The sequence below is a fragment of the Kogia breviceps genome, chromosome 15, assembly GCF_026419965.1.
Source record: "Kogia breviceps isolate mKogBre1 chromosome 15, mKogBre1 haplotype 1, whole genome shotgun sequence".
NCBI lineage: Eukaryota > Metazoa > Chordata > Mammalia > Artiodactyla > Physeteridae > Kogia > Kogia breviceps.
The window spans coordinates 70,057,972-70,073,630 of NC_081324.1; the positions used below are offsets into that span (position 1 = coordinate 70,057,972).

Below are 15,659 nucleotides of genomic sequence, written 5' to 3' on the forward strand. Positions count from 1 at the left end.
ATACAACTACATTCAAGGACATACGACAAAGCACTACTTTAAAACTAGAATGGGGCTTCCCTGGTGGCGCAGTGGTTGAGAGTCTGCCTGCCGTTGCAGGGGACACGGGTTCGTGCCCTGGTCCGGGAAGATCCCACATGCCGCGGAGCAACTAAGCCCGTGAGCCATGGCCGCTAGGCCTGCGCGTCCGGAGCCTGTGCTCCGCAACGGGAGAGGCCACAGCAGTGAGAGGCCCGCATACCGCAAAAAAAAAAAAAAAAACTAGAATGGCTGAACAGTTAGGTGCAAAACATAGCTGAAATAGGAAAGGAAAATGGACTTAAGAATAATTTGAATTGAGACAATAATCCATCAGTCCTAGATGCTTCTGTTAACTGAATATCTTGAATCACATTGTTTCCTTTTTTACCTTCCACAATGTCTTCACTGACATCTCAAAGCAGCATTGTCACAGAACTAAATAAAATTATCATTTTGTTAGGATTCGAAATTTCAATCCAGTAGCCATCAGGATCTTGATAAGTGCCAGGCCTTTCATTTTACCATCATCAGGTTTCTTCACAAATTTGACCCCCAGTTCTTCACATCTTATACAAGCACTGTGAACGTCAGGAACAGCAATTCCAATGTGACCAAGTCCCCGAGGGTCTGAATTGTCACTGTGGTAACTCTGTATCTTATCATCTTCAGCGCCCCAACTGTGTGTCAGTTCAAGCATAGCTTTTCCGGAGAATGACCATGCTACTCTTTCACCTTTGTCTTTGGGGATGTCATTTTTACCCTCATAAGCCAAGAAATAGAGTGAAAATTTCATAGTGGGAAAATCTAATTTTTGGAGTAGTGTCATTCCAAGAATTCGAGGATAAAAATCCAGTGACTACTTAGGATCCTTCATTCGCAGCATGGTCTGCTGCAAGAGAGAATCCTTGGTGCTGGGGTCCGGGTGGAGGCAGCAGCCAAGGGCGGCCTCGTCGGTGAGTCTGCTGGACGTGGGCTGCAGCTCTGCCATGGCTGCACTGCTGCATCGCGGACGACGGTCCCCGGGAACGCAGCAGCCACGCACACTCTGCAGGCCGCGAAGCTCCCTTTTCTGAAATCATTTTCGATTTATAGAAGAGCTGCAAAGATAAAACAGAGCGTTCTGGTATATCCTTCACCCAGCAGCCCCCAGTGTTAATATCGCACATGACCATGGTACACTGATCAAAACTAAGAACCTGACGTTGGTGCCGTACTATTAATTATACTACAGATTTTATTTGGATTTCACCCGTGCACGGATCCACCCCAAGAAAGCATGTTGCATTTAGTGATCATGTCTCCTAACTCTCCTCCAGCCTGTGACAGTTTCTCACCTTCCCTTGTTCTCGCGATCTTAACGCTTTTGAAGGATCCTATGCAGTTATTTTAAATTGAATGAATCTAGGGAGTTCCCTCGTGGCCTAGTGGTTAGGATTCAGCGCTGTCACTGCCGTAGCCCAGGTTCGACCCCTGGTCGGGGAACTGAGATCCTGCAAGCCGCGTGGCGTGGCCCCCAAAAAAAAAATTTAGTGAGTCGACATGTCTTGGTGTCCCTGAAGGTCACCAGGACACCTTGGTGTTCCACCTTTAGAACTGCTAGTGCAGGGAGAGGGCACTGAGCTCTTCGTTGCTGTCACGGACATGGGAAGGCGAGAAATTCAGATCTCCACCATCGATGCGTGACACCGGACAAGTAGCACGCCCTCTCTGGGCTTCAGACTCCCCTGCATTACAATAAAGCAGTGAAACCATATTGGCTTGTCTGAAATTGTGTAGTCAAAGCAGTCTACAGACTCTAAGACCTCTTAGAGATCCCAATGTATGTTAGCATACTAGAGGCACTGAAAAGTCCTGCAGTAAAGACACCTGCTTTGATGTAGTTTCACCCTGAATTGGTGAGACCATGTATTTGACTGGAGGAGTAAAATTGTTCCCTTCCACCTATTTACCTGCAGAGAAGACCCTTTGGGACATATGGACTTGGTGATACAAAAGACCTGTGAATGGAGCTTCAGTTTGATAGGGATACAGGAGCAAGCACACTGCCCAGAAAAGGCTGACCATGAAGCCGGAGCTGGGGGAAAGTTTGGAAGGAGGGACACAAAGGGTAAGGCTGAGCAAAGAAGAGGAGGCAGACTTCCCCTTGGCTTCCCATCCCTTCAGAGCCAGCCCAGACCCTGGGCATTGAAGGATCCACGTAGAGATGTATATGGCGCCTCCTAGGAACAAAATATTGGAAATAGCCATCAAAATTGGCAATGCCCTTGGCATTGAACTCAGTGATGACACGTCCCAATCCATCCACACCTGAGAACAGAGGTGTTTGTGCAGGCTAATCTCTGTCTCATTGGTTGAGGCTGAAAAAGAAGGGAAAAGTGTAAGTGTGTATGTATGCATGTGTGTGTGTATACCACGTATTACACAGCCCAACTCAAGAAGGATAGTGTGACCCTGGGAATGGTCTTTGTTTCCAGATGGAGACAGAAGTGGGAGAAACTGACTTTTCACTGGCTACCCCTCTGCCCCTTGAGTTTTATACCTACGCTGTATCACTTATTAAGTGAATTAAAATAATAGTTTCTAGGGTTTCCCTGGTGGCGCAATGGTTGAGAGTCCGCCTGCCGATGCAGGGGACGCGGGTTCGTGCCCCGGTCCGGGAAGATCCCACGTGCCGTGGAGCGGCTGGGCCCGTGAGCCATGGCCGCTGAGCCTGCGCATCCGGAGCCTGTGCTCCGCAACGGGAGAGGCCACAACAGTGAGAGGCCCGCGTACAGGAAAAATAATAATAATAATAATAGTTTCTAAAAGAATGAACACATTTTGATTTATCCATACTGTGGAATGCTGTGCTATATGCAGTTACTTAAAAAAAATAAAAAAGAAAGGAAAGAATGAGGAAACTGTTTATGTACTAAAATGGAAATATCTCCAAAATACACATATATAGTGTATCACTCTTGAGTAAAAAAGAGCGGTAAAGTAAGAATATAAATATATTCTGGATATATATGGAAGGATATAAAAAGCTAAGAATCATAGTTATTCGTGGGGGAGGGATTGCATAGACGTGGGAGGGAGATTTTTCACTGTCTTCCTTCAAATATGTTTATATATTTTACACATAAATACATTTAATATATTTTACTATATATTTTAACAATGGATATATTACTTCCTCAAAATTAAATAAATAAATGTGAACACAGGACGTCTATATGGACTGAGCTATAACAATTTTCCAGACACATTGTTAAATGAAAAAGAAGTGGGAACTCTGCTCAATATTATGTAACAACCTAAATGGGAAAAGAATTTGAAAAAGAATAGATACATGTATACGTATAACTGAATCATTTTGCTGTACACCTGAAACTATCACATTATTAATCAATCATACTCCAATATAAAATAAAAAGTAGAAAAAAAAAAGAATTACTTGGCAGGTGGCTTGTTAGAAAGGCAGATTTTGAGCCCACCCCCTGAGATGCTGATTCAGAGGGGCCTGCATTTTTAATGAGCCCATCCAGCCTCAGAGATTGAGAGGCAGTGAGGGAACCTCATTTTGAGACACGATGGCCTGGTTGGAAAAAAGATCCACAAGAGGCAACAAAAGTCAGAGCACTGAGTGCCGGGCTGGAAGCTGGTCCAGGGTCCAGCGGGACACGAGGCGAGCGAGGTCAGCTGAACCTGGGCGTCTTCACGGAGCAGGTGACACTGACACTGAGTAGGAATTTCCAAGGTGAGCCTGAAGAGCAGTTTGCCCTCATAAAGGGTTCCGTTTTCTCCACACCCCCTCCAGCATTTCACAGACAAGTTTTAAGAGTGTCATAGAGACAGGGGCTGGTGGCACCCACCCCACAATCTGCACCGGTTACCCTAGAATGTGGGATTCGAGTGGGGCAAAAAGAGCCTTCACTTTCTATTATTGGAAACCGCTTTTAAACAACAAGCATGCATTCTGTTATAATTAAGATATAAGAAACAATAAAAATAGATAAGTTAGTTCGGGGACGAGGGTGGGGGAAGCTCCATATGGACTACAGTGGAGGAGAAAGGAGCTGCATGCATGTGACCGTGCTTCAGAACTCGCGCCCATAAAGCAAGAAGACAGGACCCAAAGCAGCTGCAGCACATCCCACTGCTAAATCTGTCCACCTTCCTCCCTCCTGCAAGACACGGGTGACCAGACTCAGGAATTATATCCAGGAGGTTCAAATTTGTGATCACAAGCCCCAATCACTCAGGGTACCAGGAAATTCGGCCAGTGCCACTGTTTATCAAGCATCTCAGACAGAGGAGGGTCAGGAAAGGGAGGAGACATGAGGACTGCAGCCCTGGCCTCCAGGGGCCCACCCAGAAGTGGGTTCACCCAGCAGGGTCTGAACCACTGATCTCCATGGAAGGATGTTGGGGGAAGCAGTATTTCTCCGAGTACATTTGCAAAGGACTTTGGTTAACAGAGGGCTTTGAAACCATCCTCTGTGAGATCCTCTCTGCAGCCCCCAGTGAAGACCCTCAGTGGACAGACCAAGAGATGGGCCCTTGGAAAAGAAGGAAAAGACTTGCCAAGGTCACAGCTGGAAAGTAGAAGAGGCTGCGTTCAAATTCCAGTCTGTCCACCCAAAGTCGTGCGATTGACACCACATAGAAACAGAGACGGGATCCACCGGACCACAGAGAACCCATTCATTTATTCAGCACAAACGGAACCAGTTATTTTGCACCTGCGATGTGCCAGGCCGTGACTCCAAGAGCACAAAGATTCCTTCGCTATTTAACATCATTTACTTAATGCTCAGTCTGCTCCAGGAACTGGGCAAGGCGCTGGGGCTACAGAGGAAGACAAACAGGCATGGTCCCTGCTCTCAGGACCTCTGCAAGGGGAGACAGTTGCTTATCCAATCATGAAAGCAATGACTAGTCTATGAAGGAGGGATCCTCAGAGCTGACAATTAGAATTTGACCTAATCCCTGGAGAAGTGAAGCTTGTGCTGAAATCTGAAGGATGAGTGGGCATGATTAAGGGAGGAGGGAAAGGAAGGGCAACCATTCAAAGAGAATGGCATGTGTCAAGGCCCTGTGGTAGGAAGCATAAAGGACCAGAAGGTGACCCTTGTGGCTGGAACAGAGGGAAAGGGCCATGCGAGGTCACACAGAAGAGGGGGACAATGCAAACTCATGCAGGGCTCTGAGGTCAGAGTAAGGATTTGGTCTTCAAAGAGTTGGGAAGCAATGGGAAGTCTTCAAAGAGTTCTGAGCAGGAACTGACGTGATCAGTTTGTACCCTCAAGGTGGTGGGACATGCCAATGAGAGTAAGAGACATGTCACAGGCAATCACAACCAAATAGAGATATGGATGGCAGGGTAATCCTGGTAGCTGCGCAGTCACCTGATGTAATCTGAGGGGTCAGAGACTACTGGAGGAGGTGATGCCCTGAATGGGACATTTCTTAAATCTATCACAGAATCCCAGTTTTGAAAGTTTCAAACCAACTCCTTCTAACAGGGATACAGGCCCATTTCAGAGATGAGGCCCAAGTACTCCAGGTGACTTTGGCAAAGCCGCAGAGCTCCATGGTGGCAGACCAGAGACCAAAAGCCCTAGGGGGATCCCAGGCTATCCTGGCTGGATTAACTTCCTAATTTGTCCGTAAGCCTCAGCAAAAGCCATGATGTCACTGAGACCTGAGGCAGGCAGAATTCTGGGCTGACTCCCGGGTCTGAGTGTCTAACCCTCAAGGTGGGAGGTGAGACAGGAGCTGTACACCCACACTCCTCCCCAGAGAACCCCTTCCTCTTAGCTGGAAAGTTGCCCACAAAGCTGGCTGAGCAGCGCCCCAGGGAGGCATTTAGGTGAGAGGACCCCAAGGAACCTTCACAGTAAATTTCAAGGAAGGCTGAGCTGATGGATGAAGGGATTATTGGCTCTGCTCTCTGGAGGGAAGTTGATGGATATTAGTGAGCGAGTGGGCAGCTCAAGGAAAGGGACATTTCTAGCCCCTTTCCTATTAAGCAGAGGACACTCCTGATGCCTGTGGATCCAGGCAGAGCCTTACTGGGAGCAGTGATAATAGCTCCATAAAAATAAATCTATATAGGGCTTCCCTGGTGGTGCAGTGGTTGAGAATCCGCCTGCCAATGCAGGGGACACGGGTTTGAGCCCTGGTCTGGGAAGATCCCACATGCCGCAGAGCAACTAAGCCCATGTGCCACAACTACTGAGCCTGTGCTCTAGAGCCCTCAAGCCACAACTACTGAAGCCTGTGCACCCTAGAGCCCTTGCTCCACAATGAGAAGCCACTGCAATGAGAAGCCAGCGCACTGCAACAAAGAGTAGCCCCCGCTCACCACAACTAGAGAAGCCTGCATGCAGCAACAAAGACCCAACACAGCCAAAAAAAAAACCTATATAAAGAACTCTTACAATTCAACCACTAAAAGACAAACAACCCAATTTTTAAAAAATGAGCAAAGGAGCTGAACAGAGATTTCTCCAAAGAAGATATGCAAATGACCGAAAGCACATGAAAAGATGCTCAGCATCAGTAGTCATCAGGATAATGCAAATCAAAGGCTCAGTAAGATCCCACTTTGCACCCACATGGATGGCTAGAATCAAAAATATGGATAATAATAAGTGTTGACAAGGATGTGGAGAAATTGGAACACTCATACACAGCTGGTGGGGATGTAAAATGGTGTAGCCACTGTGGAAAGCAGTCTGGCACAAGTTAAACATACAGTAACCATATGACCCAACAATTCAACTGCTATTTGTATAGACGTATACCCAAAAGAACTGAAATCAGGTGTTCAGAAAGACACTTGTAAACCAATGTTCATAACAGCATTATTCATTATTCACAATGGCCAAAAGGTAGAAACAACACAAATACCCATCAATGGATGAATGGATAAGCAAAATGTGGTATGTCCATACAGTGGAATATTATTCAGCCGTAAAACAGGAATGAAGTCATGATGCATGCTACAACATGGATGAACATTATGCTGAATGAAAAAATCCAGATACATATTACATGATTTCATTTATATGAGATACCCAGAGTAGATAAATTCACAGAGACAGAAAGCTGATTAATTGGTTGCCTAGGGTTGGGAGGAGGAGAGAATGGGGAGTGTTTGCTAAGGGGTAACGGGTAGTGGGTACAGGATTTCTTTTGGGGACGATGAAAATGTTCTGGAACTAGATAATGGTGATGGTTTCACAACACTGAGAATGTACTAAATGCCACTGAATTGTACCCTTTAAAATGGTAAGTTTTATGTAATGTGTATTCTACTGCATTTTTTTAATTTAGGAAAAAAATAAGTTAGTAAATCAGATCTTAGTATTCCCCTGACCAAAACTCTCCAGTGACTCCTTGTCACATTCAGAATAAAATCCCAAAGCCTTGCTCTGACCTGCAAGACCCACGTGATTTGACACCCTCCCCACTACCCTTTCAACCTCTTTTCTCGCCCTCCTTTCTTGCTGTTCTTTAAACCCACCAAGCAGGGTCCTGCCTCAGGGCCTTTGCTCTTGCTGTTTCCCTCTGGCAGACCAGATCTCCACCTGGCTGGCTCCATCCACTTCATATAAGCTGTGGCAGACAGATGCTAAGGTGACCCCCAATTATCCCCACCTCCCAGTGCTTACCCTCCCATATAATCTCCTCCCCTTGCATGTGGTCAGGACTTGTGACTTCCTTCTAACCAATAGAATACAGTAAAGAGGATGGGAAATGTCCTCATCATGTTCATAATGACATTATATAAGACTGTAATGCCCATCTTTATAGCAAGGTCTCCTTGCTGGCTTCCATGAAGCAAGCAGCCATGCTGGGGAGGCCCATGGGACAAGGAATTGATGGTGGTCAACAGTCAACAACCAGCTAAGGCACTGGGGGCACCTTCCATCTGACAACCAGCAAGAAACTGAGGGTCTCTGTCCTACAGCCCACAAGGCACTGTATTCTGCCAACAACCATGTGTGCTTGGAAGTGGATCCTTCCCCAGCTGAGCCTCCAATGAGACCACAGCCCCAGCGAACACCTTGATGGTAGCTTTCAGATGAGATCCTGAAGCAGAGCACCCAGCAAAGCTGTGCCTGGACCCCTGACCAACAGAAACTGTGCAATAATAAATGTATGTTATTTTAAGTTTGTAGTGATTTATTACACAGCTTTGATAACTAATACTCAGGCTTCTGTTTAAATGTCACCTTCTCAGACAGGCCATCCTTGACTGTCCCTTCTGTGATGGTTAATTTATGTGTCGACTTGAGTGGGCCACGGGGTTGCTCACTTATTTGGTTAACCATTATTTATTTCTCTCTGTGTGTGCGTGTGCGTGCGTGCGTGTGTGTGTGTGTGTGTGTGTGTGTGTGTGTGTGAAGGTGTTTCCAGGTGAAATTAGCATTTGAATCAGTAGACTGAGTAATGCAGAGCGCCCTCCCCAATGCAGGTAGGCATCATCTAATTCATTGAGGGCCTGCATAGAACAAAAAGGGCAGAGGAAAAACAAAACAAAACAAAAAGGGCAGAGGAAGGGAGAATTTTCTCCCACTGTAGGACTGTTGAACTGGGACCCCAGTCTTCTCCTGCTCCCAGAAGACTTATACCATCTCCTGTAAGTCCTGGACTTACATCATCAGTGCCCCTGGTTCTCAGATCTTCAGACTCAGACTGGAATTTATACCATGGGCTCTCCAGTTCTCAGGTCTTTGGACTCGGACTAGAACTTATAGCGCCAGGTCTGGTTCTCAAGCTGGAACTACACCATCAGCTTTCCTGGGTCTCTGACTTGCAGATGGCACATTGTGGGACTTCCCAGCCTCCAACATCACGTGAGCCAATTCCTTACAATAACCTTATAGATCCTATTGGTTCTATTTCTCCAGAGAACCCTGACCAATACACCTTCTAAAATAGAACCTGCCCCACCATTAATTTCCAGTCTGTTACCCTGATTATTTTTCTTCTATGATTTTATGTTTTTGTTTTTTGGCCACACTGCATGGCTTACAGGATCTTAGCTCCCCGATCAGGGACCAAATTTGGGCCCTGGCAGTGAAAGCGCTGAGTCCTAACCACTGGATCACCAGGGAATTCCCTGATTTTTTTCTTTTCTTTGTAGCCCTTACCACAACCTGACTCATTATTTGTTTATGAAAATACAATATACTCCATGGGAGCAAGGACCTAGTCTGTCCTGGTCACCTCTGCATCCCCAGTGCCTCTCATGGAACTTGGCACATAGCAGACATCCAATAAATAAGGAATGAGTGATTATCCATCTTTTTACAGTGTTTACTAAGTGCATTTGCCTTGGTTGCCCTCACAATGACTCAGCAAGCTTGTGTCATTCCCATTTTGCAGATGAGGAAACTGAGGCTCAGTCATAAAGAATGACATGTCCAAGATCACAGAATTGGTAAGTGGCAGAAATAAGACTTAAATTCATGCAGCCCGACCCCAAAGCCATGTACTTAAGCAACATGCAGGCAGCCTAAGGGGATCAGTAGCAACCTTCCTCCCATTTTCTTCCTTCTGGAAAAGGGGATGCTCTTATCCATCCTAGAGCACTAAGATGAGGGACCCTCCTAGTCCCTTCCCCTGGCCCTGCTGTTTATGGGCAGGAGCAGGTACAGATCTTCAGAAGCCCTAAGCTCAGAAAAGATTATGGATCCCCATGTGATTCCCCTATGTAAATCAAAATTAAAACAATGTAAACCATAAAACACAAAATGTGTGCACATGCAGAGGTTAAATGAACTCCTTTCTAGATTTCCTGGTTCCATTGGTTGAAGTTATTTTTAATCCCTTTTGTGTCCTGACCTTTCTGACACCCTAAGCCCATGCTTAGGTCTCCATGGACCAGCTGTGTCCCTCAACTAGAGGTCCAGCTTCTGTTAGGTAGCCCTCCCCCACAGCCATCCCTGTCTCTGAGCTCTATAACCACCCCCTTTTCTCATCTATTCATGACTAGGGATGGTCAGTAAGTCCCTCCATGACTATCCCCAGGGAACCCACAATGCCTGGTAGTTCCTGATTTCCTGCCTCTTGGTGGCAGAATACAAAGATGCCTCCCATGATTCCAGCTTCCTGGTGAACATACCCTATATAATCCTCTCCCCTTGAGTGGGGGCTGGACTTGTGAATAGGATGAGATTTCACACTGTAACTCAGTTACTAGTCCATTGACTTTGAGTTCATCAAAAGAAAGATTATCGGGCTTCCCTGGTGGAGCAGTGGTTGAGAGTCCGCCTGCCGATGTGGGGAATGTGGGTTCGTGTCCCGGTCCAGGAGGATCCCACATGCCGCAGAGCAACTGGGCCCGTGAGCCATGGCCGCTGAGCCTGCACGTCCAGAGCCTGTGCTCCGCAACGAGAGAGGCCACAGCAGTGGGAGGCCCGCGTACCCCCCCCAAAAAAAAAGAAAAAAGAAAGATTATACCAGGTGGACCTGGCCTAATCAGGTGATCCTTTAAAAAAATCAGAGAGATTGGAAATGTGAGACAGTGTCTCCTGCTGGCCTCAAAGGAGCAAACATCCATGCTATGAGCTGCCTATGGAGAGGGACACATGACAAGGGTCTGAGAGTGGTCTCTAGGAACCAAGAGCAGTCCCTTGGCAAGCAGCTAGCAAGAAAATAGGGACTTCAGTCCTACAACCACAAGGAACTGCATTCTGCTGACACCCTGAATGAACTTGAAAGAGAACCCTGAGCCTCAGATGAGACCACAGCCCCAGCGACACCTCGATTTCAACTTTGGGAGACCCTGAGCAGAAAATCTAACTACACAATGTCTGAAATAGTGACTTACAGAACTGTGAGCTAACGGATGGTATTTAAAGCCACAAAGTTTGGGGCTATTTTTTAATGCAGCCGTAGGAAATGAATACACTACCCTGACCTCTGTAAACGGTACCTTTATTAAACTAAGCTAATTTGAATGTACCATCTGTTTCCTGTGGGGCTTTGAAGGGTGCATTATTTAACTTCTCTGTGCCTCGGTTTCCTCACCTGTAATAGGAGATAACGGTAACAAAGCTATGGCAAGGATGCAATGAAGCAGTGCAAGAGGCTGTCCTCTTGCCCCCTGTACGTCCCCTGCTCGACCAGCCCCTACTTCACCTGCACGTGATCATGTGACCGTGCCTGCCCCCCAGGCCCCAGCTAGTGATTGTCCTAATCCTTAGCCCAGAGCGGCTCCACCTGCTACTTTATTAAAGGGAAACACCTGCCCTCGTGATGCTCATTAACCTGAGGGCCGTGAGGGGCGTGCCCAAGCTGCTGGTTTCCCTGGTAACTGATGAGCCCACGTGACGGCGGTTCCCGGTATAAATGGCAGCCTCCCTCCCCACCCCCGCAGAGGTGAAAAGCGCCGCCATGTTCTGCTCGCCAGTTGCTGCGCATGGTGCGGTGTCGCCCCAGGACCCTTTGCTTTGGCGGGGTGTCGCCCCAGGACCCTTTGCTTCGGACGTGTAAGGTCCCCTGTCCAGTGACCGTTGATGCATCAGGCTCAAGGCCGGGCAGTCACAAGGCCCACAGGCCCGCGGGTGCGGCCCAACAGTTGGCCGGCCAACCAGGAGGCCGAGGTAACTCCCGTGGGCGCCGAGCTGTCAGGAAGTCAGGACGGGGCACGGAAAGTTGCGGGGGGTGATCCCGAGGTGGCCGTCCACTAGCACGCGGGGCCCTGTGGCGCTGGCCCCCACCAGAGCTGCCTTTCTCGTCCGTACATTGAGGATGCCCTGTTCAACTCAGAGGCTCTTTCCAGTTGAGCAGTAGCAGCTCCACCCTCGGGGTTCATCTGGCTGCACGGGGATGGCTGGTGAATACGGAGGAAACACAAGGACCTGGATTATCCGTCAGATACGTGGGTGTTATCTGGACGGGTAAGACCAGCCTACCCCCGAAACAGCGCCCCTACGCACTTACAGACACAGGCTTTAGGGATATTAACTCAGGGACAGCCTGTGAATCGGACGTGGCCAGTTACCCAGAGGGGTTTGGTTAGGGTCTGTGGCAGTGGTAAAATAATAAGAGAACCCTTGGGTTTCTGGTCCCAGCTACGGGAGGGGGCCGAGCAACGATATGGGGGGATGGGACCACAGCTGCACGCCGTCTACAGCGCGTTTCCACAGGTGGGAGCTGGCCCGGTCATCCAGCATCACAACCACTCTTCAGGGTCTAGAGCAGCTGTGCGTGGCCTACAGGACCCCGCGGACATGGACAGCCACCAAGGCCCATGCAGTCCAGGGACGGGCTGATACAGTGCCATACGCTCGATCTTCCACCTGCCTGGCTAGCCCACCGCTGCTGGGCCAGGAAGGGACCGCTTGAACGAGCCAGAGGGGAGCTTGCTCTCGGCACGCGCACGAGGAGGCCGACGGGAGCCCCGAGAAATGTCCCTGAGCGTCCCAGCGGCATCGTCTCAGCGCCTACGCCGTGTTCACCTAGAGGCAACTGGTCGACACTAGCTCAGCAGTTGACACCGAGGGACCAAAGGACCGTTGCCAACCGCCTGTCAGGACGACAACTCACTCTTGGCCTTGGCGCAGGTTCTGCCCCCGGGGAACAGTTATAAAGTGGCCTGGGACTGGCAGGTAAGTCCCGGTGGTTTGTGCTCGCCGCTTGGTGGAGACTAGGACTAGAGAGGGGCTTACGGGTTTCCCCTGTCTTCTCCCCGGCCCCACCTAAGGCCGCTAAGGTAATTACCCTGGGCCCCTGCTGGAGAAAGGCACCATCGTATTACCCCTGTGGCCTGTTGTTTAACCACCTCTTCAGTATGCAGCGCCGGCTGTGGGGACCGCGGGCGGACGGGCGGTGCGGTCCTGCAGGCAGGACAGAAGCCACAGGCAGGGTGGGGCTGTGTCAGGGCTGTTACTGTTCGTACTTTGCTTGACAGTCATGATATGCCCTGTCTTGTGCCTGTTGAACATCTTCCGCTTCGACCCTAGTCTGCGTGGAGGGAATCTGTTCTCAGACTGGGCGACGGTGGTGGCCTCACTGCGAGATGAGTCTGACTGCTGATTGCCGTGGTGGTCCTCCGCTGGACTTTCATGAAAAATTGACCCGATAAGCACCTGGCTTACTCGTGATGCTCCTTAGCTGCTGGTGTCTAGATTGCACTTGTGGTGTTTGGTTGCGGCGCACCCCGGCCTGACCCCAGGGATATCGGGGAAGTGGGGTGGACCGGGATTGCAAGGGTCGTGTGGGGTCTGTAGGGGTGGCATGTGGCTCAGGCCCCTCAAGATGGCTGTTCTCTTGCTCTGTGTCCATCCCCTGCTCGGCCAGCCCCTGCTTCACTCGCATGACCACCCAACCCTCTTCATTATAGGGCTTCCTTAAGTCCCGGTTAACTGACCTGACGTCAGTTCCCCCCTATAAATGGCAGCCTCCTTCTCCCCCAAGTAGCTGGAGAAGATGCCATGTCCTGCCTGCCGTTGGCTGCACGTGGTGAGGTGTTGCTCCAGGACCTTTTGTGTAAGATCCCCCATCTAACAAGTCATTTGATGTCTCTCTCGCTGTCTTGGCTCTTTCTGCGGTCTCGAGGCTGGGTAACTACAAGCCTCACAGGCCTGCAGGTGCAGCCCAATGGTGCATTTAAAGTGCCTTGCATATGCTAACCATTCCCTACTCGGAGGAGAGATGGATGGGCTGAGTGGACTTGACACTGACCAGGCCCCCTTTCCTCAACACCCAGCAGAATCCTCTGGCTCTCCGTAGTCCTGCCCTGTCATTGCACCCCTCAAAAGGCAAAGCTCCAAATGTGGGTGGTTCAGTCTCTCCCTGACTTCCAGATGCCCAAGTGCCTTTGGGATGAATATGCCACCTTTCATGGTCTAATTATTTTGATTGAAGATTAGTGGGATCTTAGTGCTCCTGGGGTGTACAGTGCCATTGTGAATGGTTTATGCATGCTGAATTTTACCTGATTTCCAACACAAGGGCTCCCTCCACAGAGAAGCCCATTTCAATAGCCTTGGTACCAGTTCTCTTCAATCCCCTGGTGGCTTGAAAGCACAGGAAATGGAGCAACAGGAAACTTCTTGTCTTGACCACTTCTCTCAGGAGGACTCCTAACTGGGAACCAGTTTGTTCAGAGGCAAATACCAGAGCAGTGGGAGAACACACCTTGTAGAATGAGGTGGGTGGCCGGCACCCAACACCCACAGCTGCCAGCCAACCAAAAGCAGTGTTATAGGCGTCCCAACTATGACCACCTGTAGGATGAAAATCAGATTCACATCTGGGAAGATCAAGGCGAAATCACCATCCCTAAGCTCTAAATCTCTCCCCCAAAGATCAGTGTCACCATTGGTAGGAAGAGAGGAAGAGGAGAAGGGGGTCATGTCTCCTGTTCAGAGCTGATTTTAAGAGACATTCATTTGCTCAGGCTCTGTTTGGGGGGAATAGTTTTACCAGCCAGAGCTGGAACCCAACTCAGGTTCACCTGCTCGTTGCTCAGAAGTCAATGTCTAAGAGACAGAGATTGGTGGGAAAAGATGCATTATTCAGGAAGCCGGTGACCTGGGGAGATGGCAGACCAGGATCCCCCCAAACCAGCTCCCCACTGTCAATCAGGGGGCAAGAGCTTTTAAAGGAAAGCTTCAAGGGTGTGCGGGCAGGGCTTACGTGCAGAACGGCACACTTGGCTCCGTCGATCATCTTGAAATTGGTCACGTGGTGGTCTGGTCCGCGCCATCTTGATTGTCTTAAGAGCAGTTAATCTTCAGCTCCAGGGTTGGTTTGTTCCCATTTCCTTGAGACCAGTTCTTGGAATTGTACAAGATGGAGCAGCTTATGTCATGGCTACAGTCTGGTCATCATGCAGTTAGCTTTTTCCCTCTGGAGGTGGTTTTAGTATCTGTAAAACAACTCAGGAGTGGGCTCCAGACACTGTTATCTGTGTCATTCATGGAAGAACTAAAGATTCTGTGACTCTATTTCCCTAATTATTAAATGCTTGAACTTGCTCTTTTTTGGGACTCAGGTGAGGTCTGGGAGTCTGCAGCTTTTCTACAAATAAGAGAGGGGACTCAGAAGGGCTTTTGTACCTGGGAGGGCCCTGCAGGGTCCTTCTTGGTTTCATTGTAAGGCAGATACTATCCTTACGCTTAGGGAGAGAACAGCCCAGCGGATTCAGTAAAAGCGTGGGAAAGACATGAAAGAATCACTGGAGTTATGATATGCACATAGAATTATTATGGAAAAATGTCGGGGCTTCCCTGGTGGCGCAGTGGTTGAGAATCTGCCTGCCGATTCAGGGGACACGGGTTCGTGCCCCGGTCTGGGAAGGTCCCACATGCCGCGGAGCGGCTGGTCCCGTGAGCCATGGCCGCTGAGCCTGCGCGTCCAGAGCCTGTGCTCCGCAACGGGAGAGGCCACAACTGTGACAGGCCCGCCTAGCACAAAAAAAAAAAAACAAACCAAAACAAAACAAACAAAAAATGTCGGTAGACTCTGAACAGTGGACCTTGTACAAACAGGTGTTATGTATTCCCAGCCCACGGGACAGATAATGGCAATCAGCACTCCCCTGAATACCCATGCTGGGCCAAGGGACCACTTCCCTTAAACCTACTTCCAAATTCCCAAAGGCTTTCATTGGCCCACCTTGGGCTGGGCCT

The 15,659-nt window shown here is 49.1% G+C and overlaps 1 pseudogene; it reads right to left on the bottom strand.

Annotated features, from left to right (window-relative positions):
- Positions 1-434: 434 nt before the first annotated feature.
- Positions 435-1,012, bottom strand: LOC131742092 (lactoylglutathione lyase pseudogene; annotated as a pseudogene).
- Between the last annotated feature and the right edge of the window lie 14,647 nt (positions 1,013-15,659).